This window comes from Canis lupus, chromosome 2 (genome assembly GCF_003254725.2).
Source record: "Canis lupus dingo isolate Sandy chromosome 2, ASM325472v2, whole genome shotgun sequence".
Lineage (NCBI taxonomy): Eukaryota > Metazoa > Chordata > Mammalia > Carnivora > Canidae > Canis > Canis lupus.
In genome coordinates, this window is record NC_064244.1 from 6,492,587 (window position 1) to 6,512,793 (window position 20,207).

General features: G+C 33.2%; 1 protein-coding gene across 2 annotated transcripts in view; it reads right to left on the reverse strand.

Annotated features, from left to right (window-relative positions):
- GPR158 (G protein-coupled receptor 158) overlaps positions 1-20,207 on the reverse strand; it is a 409,138-nt gene that overhangs the window by 30,107 nt on the left and 358,824 nt on the right. The window lies entirely within an intron of this gene.

The window sequence follows — 20,207 nt, forward strand, 5'->3', positions numbered from 1 at the left end:
TTTTTAAAGATTTTATTTATTTATTCATGAGATACACAGAGAGAAGAGAGACAAAGGCAGAGACATAGGCAGAGGGAGAAGCAGGCTCCATGCAGGGAGCCTGATGTGGGACTCGATCCCCAGACTCCAGGATCACAGTCTGGGTCGAAGGCTGAGCCACCCAGGCATCCCGTGAAAATTATACAAATTGATTTCCCTTTGTAATTATTTTATCACATTACCAAAAAAAATAATGAAATAAACATGAAAACAATGAGAGAGGTATTTAAATACTAGGGTAACTGAATTAAGATCACTATATTAAGGAAGAAGATCGGGATGAAATTAGAAATGAAACATGCATACTTGAAATAGCCTAGATGTATTATACTTTTTTTTTTCTCTCTATAGACCTTTGGTAGCTCTTCCTGAATCAACACAATACATCCAACAAAGAAAGTTATTTTACAGCAGACTTTTATTTATCCTTCTTCCCTATACCTTTAACTCCATTGTCCTTCAGCTAACACAAAGGGTGAAGTTATTTAATTCTGAATAAAATACCTACACTTAACTTTTCTGTGGAACAATGTCAGAAAGATATTAGTATAAAATAAGAGGATAGTAGCTCTTTTTACTCTAGTACCATTTTACTAGTTCACCAGATTAACGGCTATTCTCCATTCCCTAGGTAAAACATATTGAGTACTGCCCATGCCATGTAAATGCTAGTACTGGCAGCTAACTTGCTAGCTCTGTCTAGTGTGCCTCAAACGCTTTTGCTCCAACCAGGGGAATTGCTACTTGTTAAGAAATCAGTTGTATTTGTCCCCAAATCGTGCCCATTGTTATCACCTTATATAATTTAACTAAATTACGAATAAAATAATTACTCATGATGTAAAAAAAAGACTTATTTGTATAAAATAAGGAGAGAAAATGAGTGGAAATATCAGTGAGGGAGAAAGAACAAGAGAGACTCCTAACTCTGGGAAACAAACAAGTGGTAGTGGAAAGGGAGGTGGGCGAGGGTTTGGGGTGACTGGGTGATGGGCACTGAGGGGGGCACTTGACAGGATGAGCACTGGGTGATATGCTATATGTTGGCAAATTGAACTCCAATAAAAATAAAACAAAACAAAATAAAATAAAATAAAATAAAATAATCTATCTCGAATGCTTTGGAAAGACTCCATGTCGGCAAGTCATTAAATAGGCTTTTAACTGAGGGGAAAATGAGGAAATTTTAGTTTATTGGAGTGGTCAATAAACAAGAATCTAGAAAGTCTATACTCAGATTACTTTAAAAATATTTAGATTTACACTTTTATCTAAAGAACCAACACTGAACAGTAAATAATGATTATAGTAATTTATGTTAGAAAGAGAATAATGCACTCCAAATACCTGACCCATAGTCAAAGAAGTTTTTCCTCAAAAGTATTGGTAAGTGAGGAGCACGTGGGTGACTCAGTCAGTTAAGCATCTGACTCCTGATTTTGATTCACGTCATGATGTCAGAGTTCTGGGATTGAACCTCGTGTGGGTCTCTGTGCTCAGTTCAGAGTCAGTGGGAGAATTTCTCTTCCTTTCCTTTGGCCCCTGACCTTACTCATGTTCTCTCTCCCTCCCCCTCTCCCTGAAATAAATAAATCTTTTAAAAAGTTGGTAAATGATTATTTGTGTGTTTTAAGTCACAGCCTCTTATACACTTCTTTAATGCTTTTTTGCTTTAAACAAGTTAATCAACTTATTGGTCAATGATTAACCCTATAAGAAGCCTTCTATTATAATTAGCAGATCAAAAAATTCAGAGAACTCTTAGAAATAAGAGACATTTAAAAAATTGTCGTTATTATCATTATTATTATTTTTTGCCAGTGTCAATTTTATTTTCTGCAGGAGAAACTTGCAGCCACTATGTACACATAATTGTCTCTGGGTATACCTGAATGAATTCTAAATTTTGAATGACTAGGAACTCAAAAGAGGAAATCTGGCCCATTTTTATGGTCTTCTATATTTTGGCTAGGCAGAAAAAGGAGAATTCTTTAGTACTAGACACTGAATACATAAGCATAATGAATGACTTTTTATATAGTGACAATCATATATAAATAACTGAAATATAAGTATAACGAGCAAATATTTATATAGTGATAATCATATGCTGGGCATTATGCGGGGCAACATGGAAGAATAAGATATAGTCCTAGAAGTTTACAGTCTAACTAGAAATAAATATGCAAATAACTGCTTGATGCCACCTGGGACAAGGGATCATGGTTAAGACAAACAACAGACTAAATAAAAAAGGAATAGCATATGTTCTATGTTTTATGTACATAGTCAGTGTAGTAATCTAATAAAATAGGTGGTATTTGACCTGGACTTTGATGGATACCAATAGAAATTGAGGAAAGTGGAAAAGATATAAGGAGATATTCCAGCTGAAGGAAATCACATAACAAAATACAGAGCAGGAAATACACATTGCATTTTCAGAAGAAATCTGTATGATCCCAGTTGGATAATCTTTTAGTCAATAAATCCCAATTCTAAATTATCATAAATTTTCATGTTTTCCAGGTGACCCTTTGGGTATTTACTGCATGGTCTGAGAATTCAAGATCATCACAGGTCCCATAATCTCATTTCCAGGGATGAAAAACCAAAGCAAAAGCTGTCATGAGTCTTGTGTTAGTGATTTTACTGGTTTTTGAATTCTGGGAAATATACTAAAGCGATTCTGTACCTTTGCCTAAGCATTTCAGGATATTGGTTTTGGTAAAATGGAATAAGTTGAATTTTTCTAGCATTGCCTTAAAATAAAATGAGAAAATTCTACCATATATTTAAAAAACAAGCTCTTGTTAGTTTATATGGGTTCATTCCCTGGAAACCAACTTCTGAAAACAAAATCCTTAGATATGCATTTATATGAAATACAACTGTAGGAAAAAAATACAATCATTAAAATTCTTAATTACTTTTTCTACTGTTATTTCAAAGATAAATCTTCAGTCTACCTATCTGTTCAGAAAATTTCACTATTTCTGAAGGAAAGCAGTAATATATACAAGAAGACAGCAAGAAATTCCCAGAATTTAACATAAAAAAGTATATTTAAAAATACATTCTGTTCTCATTATTAATAGCAGATAAAGTCATACAAATCATGTTGAAACAATGAAAAGGGCAACACACGAACTGGCTGTCACTATATTATCTGCTTCTACTTTTTCACTTCCTATATATTTCTGGTTTGAATTCATGAAACTTTACTGTCAGGAGTTATACTTAGGTTATTAATTACCTTCTTCAAATATCTAATTGATATTGTTACTCCTTATTTTACTTGATCTCTTTCCAGCTTTCAGCATGGCTAAAGCACTGGCTTCCATTCTGTCATGTTCTCCTGATTTTCTTCCCGTTTCTCTGTTAGCAACTTTGTAGTCTCTAACACAGACTCCTCTTCCCCAGGTTTGCCCTTAAGTGGCGGTGTTTCTCAACAATCTCCTAAATGTAGCCATCTAGATCTATTTCTTGCTGTACCTGTTGTACCCAGGGAATTCCGTCTATTTCTCTGTTTCAGTTATCTATGTATTGGCAAGTCCCAAATCTGTGCCTTAGTTTAGATGTCTCTCCTGAGCTCAAAATCCCTCTACTCAGTGACTCACTAGACCTCAACAGGTCCCCAGATTAAATCATCCCTCTCTCCATTCCTCGTTCCTCTAGCCTTCCTTGCTCCCGTGACTATTACACTTAATGGATCAAAGCAGAAACCTACCAATAAACTTTATTTTTTTCCCTCGCCTACATTCCAGACATGAAATGAGTGTTCAAGAATTTAATTTCTACCTCTTAAATATCTTTCAAATCTTTTTTTTTTTTTCTCCATCTTCATTGCTACTCTATAGCTCCTGGTCATCAACCTGCTCCTACAGTAGCTAATTACAGTCTACTTATTGGTCTTGCCCACCTTCAGTCCACACCCTACACTGAAGCCACAATGATCACTTCTGATCATGTTGCTCCCTTTTTATAGTCCTTCAGTGGCTCTCCACCCAAAACCTAGCTCTTTAGTATGGTCAAAGGCCTCTGAATGCCTTTGAATATCGCTTCTTCCTGCCTTGGCAGCCTCATCTCTCATCACTCTCCTTTTCCTACAGACTTGCAGGTCCCTGTGCACTACATCCAAGTCTCCTCTGTCTGAACCTTTGCCTTCAGCTTTCCTCACTGCTCTTCCCCCCACAATACTACCCCTAATTTAGCTAATTCCTACTTATTCTTTCATGGCTCAGTTTATAGATATTGCTTGCTTTAGGCCAGTGGTTCCAAACCATCATCATCTACATCATCTGTAAACTTATTAGAAATGCAAACGCGGTATCTACCTGGTCTCAGCCTCATCATAATTTAGTAAACATAAATGAAAAGGCAATTAAAATATAATGGTTTTGGGAAATGGTATTAGCAAAAGTAGAGGCATAAAGAACCCTGCAACTCCATCCATCCATAAAAACAATGAATAAGGTGGCAAAAACTATTAGAATCAACTTTTTTGGAATCCTGGAAGAGAATCAAAAGCTTATAGCAACCAGGGGGATGCTTAACCAAAAGAAGAGCTGAATCTGAGTAAAAGAGTTTTCTAACATTTTAAAACACTGTTCTATCCAGTGTCCGATCTCCCATTACCCAGTTCAGTAGTGAACTTAGAGATAACAGACTGCATTCCCAGGACAGGGGAATACGCGAACACAATGGGCTTTATTCTTAAAAAAATTGTGGTTGTTCATTTTGACCTTTCTGGAGGCTCCCTGGAAGACTAGTTCAAAGGGCCTGCCTTTATTTTTAATTCCAGTACAGTTAACGTGCAGTGTTATATTAGTTTCAGGTGTACAATATAGTGATTCAACAAGTCTATACATTACTCAGTGCTCATCATGTTAAGTGTATTCTTTAATCCCATCTCCCCTCTGGTGACCATTTTGTTCTCTAGAGTCGAGTCTTTTTCTTGATTTCTCTCTCTCTCTTTTTTCCTTTAGTCATTTATTTTGTTTCTTAAATTCCACATATGAGTGAAATCATGTTATTTTTGTCTCTGATTCATTTATTTTGCTTAGCATTATGCTCTCTAGCTCCATCTATATAATTGCAAATGATAAGATTTTATTCTTTTTATGGCCAAATAATATTCCATTACATATAATACCACATCTTCTGTATCTAGTCATTTATTGATGAACATTGGATTGCTTTCATAATTTGTCTATTGTAAGTAATGCTGCAATAAATATAGGGGTGTGTGTATCCCTTTGAATTTGTGTTTTTGTATTTTTTTGGGTAAGTACCCAATAGTGTGATTACTAGATCATAGGGTAGTTCTATTTTCAACTTTTTGAGGAGCCTCCATTCTATTTACTATGGTGGCTGTACCAGTTTGCAAGATTGTTCCTTTTACCTCACATCCTTGCCAACAATTGTTTCCTGTGTTTTTAATTTTAGCCATTCTGAAGATGTGTTGTGATATCTCATTGTACCTTTCATTTGCATTTCAAAGGGCCTGCTTTATTTCTCCTGTGGGAACCCTCCCATGGCTGAGGTAGTAACCTGAGGGTCATTTGACTAAGATATTTAAAGGAAAATGGATTGCTTGATGCCACCTGGGACAAGGGATCATGGTTAAGACAAACAACAGACTAAATAAAAAAGGAAGAAAGGCTGGGGAATGAGATCTGCTGGGCAAAATAGGCTTTGAAAAGCTTCTCTTTATTCCCAGGCATCTAGAAAGCTGAAAAATGCTCAGAATATATATAAGGCCTTAAATTTTCATATCTTGCTGACCTAAGGCTCTGCACAAGAGGAAATAAAGTCTAAGGCAAAGTTGTAAAGTGCCTGAGTGTTGAAAGCATGTGCCAACATATACATATACACACAAAGTCATGTGCAAAAAATAAGAAATTTTAAAAAGTTTTATTTGTTCAAGGCTGTAAGGAAATCTCTGTTAAATCATTAGCTCATTATTAAATCAACAGAACAGACTTCAATTGGTATATATAACAAAAGATACAGATATTACAAAATTAGTTCAGAAAAGCCAGTAAACAAACAACAGCAACCACAACAAGGAACAAAAATAAATGCTAGGGGGGGATGAAGAATTTGATTCCAGATTATATTATAATATTCAAAAAGTCCAGTTTTCAAAAAAAAAATGCAAAGAAATGAGTGTGTGGTCCATATGAAAAAAAAGAATATGGAAACTGTTTCTGAGGAAACCCAGGCATTGTACTTTATTTTTTTTTTTAAGATTTTATTTATTTATTCACGAGAGACACAGAGAGAGAGAGGCAGAGACACAGGCAGAGGGAGAAGCAGGCTCCATGCAGGGAGCCTGATGTGGTACTCCATCCTGGGACTCCAGGATCACACCCCGGGGCCAAAGGCAAGTGCTAAATCGCTGAGCCACCCAGGGATCCCCCAGGCATTGTACTTACTAGACAATGACTTCAACTGTATTACATATGGTCAAAAAGCTAAAGAAAATCATGCACAAAGAACTAAAGAAAGAATGATATTTCACTAAATAAAAAATATCAATAAGTGGATAGAAATTATAAAAAGGAAACAAATAGAAATTCTGGAGTTAAAAAGTACAATAACTGAAATGAAAAATTCACTAAAAGGATTTAACTGAAGATTTGACCATGTAGAATAAAGAGTTAGTATATTCGAATATAGGTCAATTGAGATTATACAGTGTGAGGAGCAGAAATGAAAATAAAATGAAGAGTAATGAACATAGCCTAAGAGACCTGTGACACACTATTAAGAATATCAATATTTATAAACTGGGAGTTCCAGAAAGACAAGAGAAAAAAGCCAAAAGGAACATTTGAAGAGATAATGACTGAAATCTCTCAAATTTAATTACGGACTTAAATCTACATATTCAAGAAGCTCAAGTAATCAAAGTAGGATGAACTCAAAGAGACTCACCCTTCAGATACATTATAATCAAACTGTTGAAAGCTAACATGAAGAGAAAATATTGAAAGCAATCTGAGAAAAGACCCATTACATACAAGGGATTCTTAGTAAGATTAAAATCTACTCTCTTATCAGAAACCATGGAGGCCAGAGGGCTGTGGGCTAACATATTCAAAATACTAAAATGAAAAAAAAAAAAAAATCTTGTCAACAAAGTATTCTATGCCTGACAAAACTGTCTTTCAAAAATGAAGGAAAAATTAAGATATTCCCAGATAAAATTGAGAGAGTTCATCACTAGGAGATAGGCTCTAAAGAAATACTAAAGGAAGTCCTTTAGCTGAAATAGAAGACACTAGACTGAAATTCACGTGAAATAATGAAGAACATTGGTAAAGGTAACCAAAGAAATAAATATAAAAGTCCATATTAATGTAGTTTCAGTTTGTAATGTTCTTTTTAATTTTTTAAAAGATTTTATTTATTTATGAGAGACACACAGAGAGAGGCATAGACATAGGCAGAGGGAGAAGCAGGTCCCCCATGGGGGACCAGGACCCTGAGCCAAAGGCAGATACTCAACCTTTGAGCCACCCAGGCATTCCCGGTTTATTATGTTCTTATTTTCTTACATAACTTAAAAGACAATAATAAGTATAAATCTATGTTGATGGGTACACAATGTTGCAAGATTATATTTTTGACACTAACAGTGTAAAAGAAGAGGGAGGGCAGAGTGATATATAGCCAGGTTTTTGTACTATTAAAAGCAAGTTGGTATTAATTTAAACCAGGTTATTATATTTTTCGAATGTTAATTGTAATCACTAGGGCAATCATTAAGAAAATAAATATATAGGGGCACCTGAGTGGCTCAGTGGTTGAGCGTCTGCCTTAAGCTCAGGTGTGATCCTTCGGTCCTGGAATGGAGTCCTGCATGAGGCTCCCCGCAAAGAGCCTGCTTTTCCCTCTGCCTGTGTCTCTGCCTCTCTCTATGTATCTCTCATGAATAAATAAATAAAATCTTTTAAAAAAGAGAAAATAACCAATACAGGAAAAAATGAAAGAATAAAAATGGGGGATTAGAAAACACTGATTTATCATAAGAGCAGACAGTAATGGAGGAATTGAGGAATAAAAATGATAAAAGATATATAAAAACAAATGTCAAAATCATAGAAGTATGTCCTTCCTTACAATTACATTAAATGTAAATTGGTTAAGTTCTCCAACCAAAAGACAGATGGCAGGATAGATTTTTAACGAGATCCAACTGTATGTTGTCTGCAAGAGATTCATTTTAGACCCAAAGAAACAAATAGGTTAAACTAAAATAATGGAAAAAGATATCTCATTCAAATAGTGACCAAAAGAGAGCTGGAATGGATATGTTAATATCAGATAAAAAATACTTTAAGACAAAATTTGTTAAAAGAGACAAAGAAAGACATTATGGAATTATAAAACTGTCAATTCATCAAAATACTGATATTTGTAAATACATATGCACCAAAAAACAGAGCCTCAAAATGTATGAAGCAAATATTAACAAAACTGAGAAGAGAAACAGAGTTAGTTCTACAATAATGGTTGGAGACTTCAACACCCTGATTTTAAAAATGGATCAACTATCTAGACAGGCAATAATACAATTAAGGGCTTTAAGAACATCATGAGTCACCTAGATCTAACAGACATATAGAGAACACTCCACCAACAATAGCAGATTATACATTCTTCTCAAGTGCACAGAGAACATTCTTCAGGATAGACACAAATCAGGCCAAAAAGTCATAATAAATTAAAAAAGATTAAAATCATACAAAGTATCTTCTCTGACCACAGTAGGTTGGCATTAGAAATTAATAACAAGGAAATCTGAAAAATTAACAAATATGTGGAAATTAAATGGCACATTCTTAAACAACCAATGAGTTAAGGAGGAAATCACATAAGAAATTAGAAAATAATCCGAGATAAATTTAAATGAAAATACAACATACCAAAGCTTACGAGTTTTAGCAAATGTGATGTTTTGAGAGAAATTTATAACTGCTAATGCCTTTATTCAAAAGAGAATAAATATATCAAATCAATAACTTCCCAATGTAAGAAACTAGAAAATTAAAAAAAAAAAAGAAACTAGAAAATAAAAAGCAAACTAAATCCAAAGAAAGCTGAAGGAAGGAAATAATAAATTTTAGAGAGGAATAAGATGAAATGAATAATAGAGAAACAATAGAGACAATAGGCAAACCACAGTTGGTTCTTTGAAAGGATAAACAAAATTGACAAACTTTTATTTACTCTGATAAGGAAATAGGAAGAAAACTCATATTAATTACTGAATCAGGAATGCAAAGACATTACTAGCAACTTTACAAAATAAAAAAGATTATAAGAGAATTCTATGAACAACTCTATGACAAAACAATTAGATAACCTAAATGGAATGGACTAATTCCTAGAAATACACAAATTACCTACATTGACTCAAGAAGTAGACAGTAGACATCTCCAAAGACTTATAATAAACAAAAAGATTGAATCAGTAATTGAAAGCTTTCCGGTGGAAAAAAAAAAGTCAGGATCAGATGGTTTCACCAGTGTATTTTACCAAACACTTAAAGAAGAATTAACACCAATTCTTCTGAAACTCTTCTAAAAGTAGAAGAGGAAAAAGCACATTCTAAATTATTTCATGAGGCCAGCATTACTTAGACTCCAAAGCCAGATAAATACCTCACACAAGAGGGGCACCTGGGTGGTTCAGTCGGTTAAGTGTCTGACTCTGGATTTTGGCTCAGGTCATGATTTCAGGGTTGTGAGATCAGGCTCCACATGGGGGGGCGGGGGGGGGAGTGCTCTCTCCTTCTCCCTCTGCTCCCCCTGCCCCCCACCACTTGCATGCTTTCTCTTTCTAATAAATAAAATCTTAAAAGACATCACAAGAAAAAAATTACAAACCAATATCCCTTATAAATATACATGCAAAATTCCTAAGGAAAATACTAGCAAACCAAATTCAAAAGCATATTAAAAGGTTGATATACAATGACCAAGTGGGATTTATCCTTGGAGTGCAAGGTGGTTCAACATAAAAAAATCAATCAATATATTATACCAAGTAATAAAGAAAAATCATACCATAGTAATAGAATGAAGAAAATATGATCATCTTAATTTATACAGAAAAGAGCATTTGACAAAAATCCAACACTCTTTCATGATAAAAACATCAATAGCTATAGAAGGTAACTTCTTCAACTTGATTCTTATTGAGTTTCAGTGAAAAACTTACAGCTAATATCATACTCTATGGTGAAAAACTGAAATATTTCCCTCTAATATCATAAACAAAAATGTCATTCTCACCACTTCTACATATCACTGTACCAAAAATTCTAGCCATGACAATTAGTTGAGGAAAAAAAAGGCATTCATATTGGAACAGGAGAAGTAGAACTATCCCTATTAGTAGATGACATTATCTTAAATATAACAATCCCTAAAGAATACACACACATAGATAATGTGAGCTAAAAAATAATTTAGTAAAATCACAAGATATAAATTCAACATACAAAAAATCACTTTTATTTCTGTATACTAGAGATCCAAAAATGAAATTGAGTAAACAATTCCATTTACTATAGCACTGAAATGAGTAAAATACCTAGTGGTGAATTTAACCAAGGAGGTAAAAGATGTGTATGTTGAAATCTGTAAGACATCACTGAAAGAAATTAAAGAAGACCTGAGAAAATGGAAAGACCTTCTGTGTTCATGGATCAGAAGACATAATATTGCTGAGATGGCAATACTTCCTAAATTGATCTGTAGATTCAAGTCAATCCAGAGATTGCAATGCATTCCCTATTAAAATTTCAACTGACTTATTTTCAGGAGTGGACAAACTGATACTAAAATTCATATGAAATTGCAAAACATTTCAAATGGCCAAATAATGTAGGAAAAAAACTAAGTAGGAAGGAAGACTCACACATTCTGATTTCAAATGTTGCTATAAAGCTACACTTATTCCATAATATAGATCAATAGAATAAAATCGATCATCCAGAAGTAAAACCTTTATTACATCCATGTTCAACTGAGTTTTGATAATGATGTCAAGACCATTCAATAAGGAATAGTTTTAGGGTGCCTGGGTGGCTCAGTTGATTAAGTGTTCCACTCTTGTTTCTGGCTCAGGTCATGATCTGAGGTGGTAGGATCAGGCTCTATGCTGAGTGTGGAGCCTGCTGTGATTCTCTCTCTCTTTCTCTCTCCCTCTGCCTCCCCCTTATAATTCTCACATGTGTGCACACACATTCTCTCTCTCTTTCAAAAAAAAAAAAAAAAGGAATAGTCTTTTTAATAGATGGTCCTGGGACAAATGGATATCAGATGCAAAAGAAATTTAGACCTCTACCTTACATGATATACAAAAATTAATTTCAAAGGAATCAAAGACCCAAATATAAGAGCTAATGCTATGAAATGCTTGCAAGAAGTAAAAACTTTGATCTGGGATTAGGCAATGGTTTCTTAAATATGATACCAAAAGTGCATGTAACAAAAGAAAAAATTAATTGAACTTCATCAAGATAAATTTTTTTGTATATAAAGGCATACTATCAAGAAAGGGAAAAAGAAAATCCACAGAATTGGAAGAAAATATTTTCAAATAATTTATCTAAAAAGGGTCCATATTCAGAATAAATAAAGAACTCATAAAATGCAACAACAAAAAGGCAAACAGTCTAATTAAAAAAATAAAGGACTTGAATAGACATTTCTTCACAGAGATAAAAACACATGAAATTAACCTCAACATCATTAGTCACTGGAGTAATGTATATCAAAAGCACACAGACTGGGATAGTTATAATAAAAATAGGTAGAAAATAACTGTTGATGAAGATGTGGAGAGGCTGGAAGCCTCATACATTGCTGGTGGGAAGAGGAAATGATACAGCCTCCATGGAGAGCAATTTTGTGGTTCCTCAAAATGTTAAACATAGATTTAACATGTGACCAAACAATTCCACTCCTGCTATTACATACCTATGAGAACCCAAACACAGATTCATACAAAAAAACCTGTATATGAGTGTTTATAGTAACATTATCTATAATAGTGAAGACTGGAAACAACTCATCCATCAAATGATGAATGGATAAACCAAGTGCAGCATATACATGCAATGGGATATTATTTATTAATAAAAAGCCATGAAGTACTGATACATATTATGACTTGGACAAACCTTGAAAATATTATGTGATGGGAAAGAAGCCAGACACAAAGAGCCACATATTGTATGATTCCATTTCTATGAATCTGGAATAGCTAAATCTGTAGGGACAGGAAGCAGATTTGTGGTTGTCAGGATCTGGGGGCACGGGGCTAGGGTGGTCTGCTCAATGGGCATCAAGTTTATTTTTGGGGTGATGAAAAGTATTCTGGAATTAGATAATGGTAACGGTCATAGAACATCATGCATGTACTAAAAGCCAGAACTGTACATTTTTAAATGGTTAAAACGATGGATTTGATGTTGTATGAATTTTACCTCAATAAAAAAATATACAATTGTTCTTATTCCAGCAGAAAAGGAAAAAATTCTTCTGTGCCTTCCTGAACATTGCAGCCCCTGTCTATTGCAGTCCCAGGGTGTCCTTAGTCATTTGGTTGTTCTTTCTCTCCACCCCCCCTCCCAGGGAACTGAGGTAAGATGCACTAGCATTAAAACTTGGGCTTTGCACTAGTGTATCTGCAGTGTGACCATTCCTTTCTCACAGGAGTTCATTCTGTCATCTTAGGCCTATAAAAAAATGGAAGAAATCTGATACTCAAAAGCATGCTTGATTCCCTAAAATAGAGGTCAATAATACTAATTGGTCTAAATTCAGACCTTCTTTGTTTTAACTTGGCAAAAACACCTGTTTCCTAAACCACATTCCTTTGGAATTGTTTGAAGCGAAACAATATTGCAAGTAAAGAACTTTTCATAGCAATTGAGTGCTTGTGCTCCAAAGATGCTTAATTTTGAAAAGTTTTGGATAAAATCTTGCAGAGAAAGATTTAAATATAGACACTATTGCTCCTTCTCCACTGTTCTCCCACCCTCAACTTACTACACAAAGATATTTCACACAATAAGCAGATAATTAATTAATCATTCTGAAGATGAAGGAGAAGAAATTAGATTATTAAAAGTTAAGAATTACATGTGCCTGTTCCTTTCCTTACATCCAGGGTAAATATAAAATCTATAGCCAAGTATAAAAATAGGTTTTGTCCTTATATTTCAATTATTTAGCACTGATAAAATAATTTTTTAAAGATTTATTCATTTTAGAGAGAGAGAGTGCACATGAGCAGAGGGAAGGGGAGAGGGAGAGAGAATCTTCATGCTGACTCCCCTTTGAGTGCACAGCTTGAATGGGGGCTCCATCCCAGGACGCTGAGATCATGACCTGAGCTGAAATCAAGAGTTGGCTGCTTAACCGAAAGAGCAATCCAGGTACCCCAGCAGAAATAATTTTAAATTAAAATTTCATTCCAGGTTTTGGTGTTTTAAGAATTTAACGTTTTACTATTTAATATGACATTTTGGTATTCAAAAATATGATTTAAGACAAAATATAAAAACAAATTTATTACAGATGGTTGCCTAATAGCATTATTAGTTAAATGAGCAATTATATTGCAATCTCAAAAGGGAAACATATCACTATTTGTATGGTTTTGTAGTTAGAAAATTTCTAAAATGACACCATTTAAATTTTGATCTGTTCTTACTTCTTTTTTTTTTTTTTTGTTCTTACTTCTAAACCATGATTTAGTTTTGCTATATGAATAAAGCAAAGCAAAACCCGTTTCCTCTGAAATAGGTTAATCACAGAGAAGTATTTCTCCAGGGATATCCTAAGGCAAAGTTGTTTGAGGCTGTTTTCTCTTCAATCATGATTGTTCAAATTGGAATGTGGTTGAAATAGAAAACTTGTTTTGCTTTCTATGGAGAATTTAAAAATTTTTATAAAGTCATTTTTTAAAAAGATTTTATTTTTTTATTCATGAGAGACACACAGATGGAGAGAGGCAGAGACACAGGCAGAGGGAGAAGCAGGGTTCCATGCAGGAAGCCCGGTGTGGGACTTGATTCCTGGATTGGGATCATGTCCTGAGCCAAAGGCAGATGCTCAACCACTGTGCCACCCAGGCATCCCAAGTTTTATAAGATCTAATACTGTAGGTCTTTCAGTCTCTTCAGCATGCATTTATAGATAAAGAATAGTGCCAGACTATAAGGAACCACAAAAAAGATGACAAAATTCTTTGCAAATATACAGTTACTCTTTTGTATGTGTTATTACTTATAAAAATAAGAAAAAATTCTTAATGAATAGCTGCACATTAATATATTTAGCCCAATTTTAGGTGTTGGTCTCATATAAGAGAAATACTAAACAATATAAATAATAAAATAATGAAATATATTAAAAACTCTATAAATAATAAAATAATGAAATATATTAAAAACTCTAAAATTACTGTTGCATTCACCTTTACCTTAACACACAGTAAAATACACAAACAAAATATATTAGGTAGCAAGTAGAAGATGCCACCACAAAAGAAATTCAGGAGATTTGCTGTATGAGGATGTAAATACCGGTCAGTTTGACTGGTAATATTATTAACTCTTCAGATGATATTAATAAATCTTGAAATAGAAGAACTTTTGGTCATGTCAATGAAACTTTGGAAATTAATTATGAAGTATTATTGTGATTGCTCTTTGGTTCTCATGCTTTTTAACTATTTATACTTTGTCTAATCGCTAGATTTAAAACTCTTTGACTTAAATTTTGTAGGTCCCGAAGTGCCTACGACATCACTTTGCCTATTACAGACCATAAGTGTTATACAGTATCACAAAGACTCAGCTATTTTTACATGCAATTTGATTCTCTCATTAAAACTATAATATTTGACAAAGTAAAAAGAAATAGAAAACTATAAACAAAAAGAAAAAAATGAACACTAAAATAGAACTTAGCTGTATATAAATACTGTTAGCATTTAGATGAATTTTATTCTCTAGTATTTTCTAATGTATATAAAATATAATATTGGGATTATAATATATAGTTTATATGATTTTTAAAATATAACATGGAATTCTGAGCATTGTCATACATTTTATATTTGTAAATAGCATGATATATATGATAGCATGTAATCTTTTATGCAAATCATTAATTTTTTTATTATAACCTACACACCAGTGAACATTTTTTTTCTCATTCCTCCAAAGCCACCAAAAGTCTAAGAATGGAAAATGGAAACTTACTGGATTAATTCATAAACATATCAGCTATTACTAACCATATTGGGAAACACTGTCTCATCTCTTTTGTCAAATTTAGAATGGATTGAAAATTAATTGAACAAGTAATTGAGAAGAAAGATGGTTAGTACAAGCTTAACAGATTTTAAAGATATAAAGTTTCATATTTTTATATTGGAACAGATGCCAACTTAGGAAAAATTTTCTAGTGACTAAACAATATAGGAAAAGTCTTATCTATGTAAAACCTGGGTATAATTAATAGAAAAAATTAAGGAATCTGCATAGGTACTATTCTTTCAAGGCTCCTTTTATATGAGTTTGATCTGTTTTTTTTTTTTTTTTTTTTTTTTTAAGTGCCTTTCATAACATTCTTTGCTTACAGACTAGGGCCTATTGTAATGTGTTTTTCTACCACATTCTAAAATCCTCCACAACCACTGACAAACCTCTCTTCTGCATGTCATCTTCCCAGACTGCCTGACTGGACATTCTATTTTCTTCTTTCTTTCTTTCTTTCTTTCTTTCTTTCTTTCTTTCTTTCTTTCTTTCTTTCTTTCTTTCTTTCTTCCTTTCTTCCTTTTTCTTTCTTTCTTTCTTTCTTTCTTTCTTTCTTTCTTTCTTTCTTTCTTTCTTTCTTTCTTTCTTTCTTCTTTCTTTCTTTCTTTCTTTCTTTTTCTTTCATCTTTCTTTCTTCTTTCTTTCTTTCTTTCTTTCTTTCTTTCTTTCTTTCTTTCTTTCTTTCTTTCTTTCTTTCTTTTCTTTCTCTCTTCATGAGAGACAGAGAGAGAGAGAGAGAGAGAGAGAGAGAGAGAGAGGCAGAGACACAGGCAGAGGGAGAAGCAGGCTCCATGCAAGGAGCCCAATGTGGGACTCGATCCTGTGATCTCCAGGATCACACCCAGGTCCGAAGGCAGGCACTAGACCATTGAGCCATCCAGGGATCCCACATTCTATTTTCTTGCTGTGACCTAGAGCATAATCTGTGTTTCTGCCTATGTGCGCTCCAGTCGTTCACCATATTTTCAGAATATGAACAGTCTTGCAGATAGATTTTTGTGCACACCCTTAATTTTTTCTTTAGATTTCAAAAAAATAACTCACTTTTAAAAAACTCTGGATACATTTTACCAAATATTTCTAGTAGATTATACCATTTCATTTATACTCTGTTCTGCAAAGTATAAGGCTATCTTACCCCTCGGATATTTAATATTATTGACTACAACTGTCAAGTTATAATGAAAAATGATGTTCTCTTTTGAAACAAATGAAATATTAATCCATAATTTCTCATTGTTTTATTCAATTTTTTTGCATTGAGTTTTATAATTTGTTGAAATTCTTGTAAGTTGCGATGAGACTGTGAGCTAAATTTTCTAGACAAAGCTAATTTTCAAATACTTGTTTGTTGAATTGGCCTTTCTCATTCTATTGTTTTGGGGGGTTTTCTCTCTAAAAGTTTTGTGGTGCTTTCATCTTGGTAACATATATCAATCAACTCTTAGGATTATTCCTACGTATTTCAGGTTTACATTTCAGATTGTAAATAGGAAATTGCCATCATTGTTATCTCCAATTTAAAGGTAAATAGAAAGTTATTGTTTTTCATACAAACCGACATACCTTGTTTACCTTTTCTTGATTGAACCTTTATAATTATTTGAGTAATTCTTTTTCAAAGACGGCATTCACATATCATAAAATTCACCATCTTATGGTATATTTTTAAAATTCAGTGGTTTTAGTATATTCCTAAAACTCTATCATAATCCTGATCTAATTCCAGAACATTTTCATCATCCCAAAAAGAAACTTCATACCCACTATTACTCCCCATTCCTCCTTTTCCCCCAGACCCTGGTAACCACTAATCTACTTTCTGTCTCCATAAATTTGTCTATTATGAATATTTCATAAATGAAATCATAGACTATATAGCATCACTTCATTACTTTTCCTGATGAATAATACTCCATTGTATGGATATACCACAGATTGTTTATCCATTCATCAGTTGGTATATGGGTATATATCTAGGAGTGGAACTGTTGGGTGATAAGGTACTTTATGTTTAATATTTTAAGGAACCAAACTATTTCAGAAAATGTACCATTTTACAATCCTACCAGCAATGTATGAGGTTTTTATTTTTTCCACATCCTGTTATTTTATGACTTTTTGACTACAACCAAACTTGTAGGTTTGAAGTGCTATCTCACTGTGGTTTGATTTTCATATCTCTAGTGACTAATGAAAAGTTACGCATCTTTTCATGTACATATAGGCCATTTGGGTATCTTCTTTGGAAAACTGTCTATTCAATTCAATTCTCATGTTTAAAGTTGGATTGTTTGTCCTTTACTTGTTGAGTTGTAATACTTCTTTACATATTCTGGATACCAGACCCTTATCGGATAAATAATTTGCAAATATTTTCTCCTGTATTGTGGGTTTTCACTTTCTTTTTTTTGCCATATAGTTCTTTTTTTAAAGTTAAATTTATTTATGGAGAAAGACAAATACCATATGATTTTGCTCATATGTGCAATTTAAGAAACAAAACAGATAAACATAGGTGAAGGGCAAGAAAAATAAAATAAGATTGTAACAGAGAGGAAGCAAATCATAAGAGACCCTTAACTATAGGAAACAAACTGAGGATTGCTGGAAAGGAGAGGAAGGTGGGGATGGGGTACCTGGGGGATGGGCATTAAGAGGGCACCTGAAGTAATGAGCACTGGCTCATTATATGCAGCTGATGAATCACTAAATTCTACCTCTGATACTAAGCCACACTTTTGTCAGTTCAGGAAATTCCGTGCACTTGTTTCAGCCAGTCTCCACTGGCATTTGGCAAGATACAACTACCTTTCTAATTTCTTTCCATATAGATTAGTTTTAGCTGATTTACAGATAAATAGAATTACATAGAACTTTTCTTGTTTTGCTTAACACATCTTTGAGATTTTTCCATATTATTGTGGATAATTAGAGTCTTTTTTATTACTCAGTAATAATATGCCTTTGTATGAATTATTATAACTTGTTTATCCATTTTTCTGTTGAACACTGGGTCGGTTCAATTTTGGGGCTATTATAAAGAAAGCCACTGTGATCATTCTTGTACAAGGGTATGGGTATGTTATTATTTATCTTGGGTAAATGTCCAGGAATAGAATTTCTTGGTCATATAGAATTGCATATTTAACTTTGTATGAAAATATCAAAGAGTTTTCTAAAGTAGCTATGCCATTTTTCAATTTCACTAACAATGTATGAGTGTCTCATCTGTTCCACATTCTTACTAACATTGGTGGTGTTAATCTTTTTAATTGTAGCCACTCTAGTGGTTATAAAATGATATCTCACCATGATTTTAATTTTAATCTCTCCAATCAGTAATAACAATTGCACATTTTTATGTGCTACTGGCTATTTGTATGTCTTCTTTTATGAAGTATCTCTTCAATTTCCCATTTTTTATTGTATTGTTTGATTTTTCATAATTTGTAGAACTTTATATGTTATGAATAAAGTATTTTGAATATTTATATATATATAATGAATATTTCCTCCCAGTCTGTAATTTGCCTTCTTTTTCCTTTTTAAAAAATAATTGAGGTATAATTGACAAATAACATATTACTTTCAGGTATACAACATAATGATTGATCCAATATTTGTATATTATGAAATGATCAACACAATAAGTCTAGTTAACATCTGTCACCATACATAGATACCAAGTTTTTTCTTATAATAAAGATTTTTAAGATCTACTTTCTTAGTAACTTTCAAATATGCAATATAATACTATTAACCATATTCACATGCTCTACTTATTTTATACTATTTGACTCTTTTCACCCAATTTGCCCATCCCCATACCTACCCTCTAGCAACCACCAGTCCGTTCTCTGTATCTGTGAGCTTGGTTTTTTTGTTTGTTTTTCAGATTCTACATATAAAAGTAAGATCATATAGTATTGGTATTTCTCTAATTTGACTTAACATAATATCCTCCAGGTCCATTCATTTTATCTCAATGGCAATATTTCATTCTTTTTTATGGCTGAGTAGTATTCCATTGTATATATCTACCACATCTTTTCATCCATTCATCCATTAGTGGACACTTAGGCTGTTTCCATATTTTGGCTATTGTAAATAATGATGCAATGAACATGGGGTACATATATCTTTTCAAGTTTGTGTTTTGTTTTCTTCAGATAAATACCCAGAAGTGGAATTGCTGGACAATATGGTAGTTCTATTTTTAATGTTTTGAGGAACCGCCACACTGTTTTCCATAATGATTGCACCAATTTACATTCCCAACAACAGTGTAAGAGGGTTCCCTTTTCTCTATATCCTTGCCAACACTTGTTATTTCTTGTTCTTTTGATAATAGCCATTCTGACAGGTGGGAGATGATATCTCATTGTGGTTTTGATTTGAATTTCACTGATGAATAGTGATGTTGAGCATCTTTTCATGTGCCTGTTGACTATTTGCATGTCTTCTTTAGAAATTGTCTATTCTACCCATCTTAAAATCAGAATTTTTTTTTGTTATTTAAAGTTTTATGAGATCTTTATATATTTTGGATATTAACTCCTTATCAGATATATGAATTGCAAATATTTTCTCCCATTTGGTAGGTTGCCTTTTCATTTTTTTGGTGGTTTCCTTTTTGAGCACAAGCTTTTTATTTTGATGTAGTCTCACTTCTTTATTTTTGCTTCTGTTGCCTTTGCTTTTGGGATCAGATTCAAAACCAAGACTGATATTAAGGAACTGCCTATATTTTCTTCTAGGAATTTCATGGTTTCAGGTCTTATATTCAAATCCTTAATCCATTTTGAGCTAATT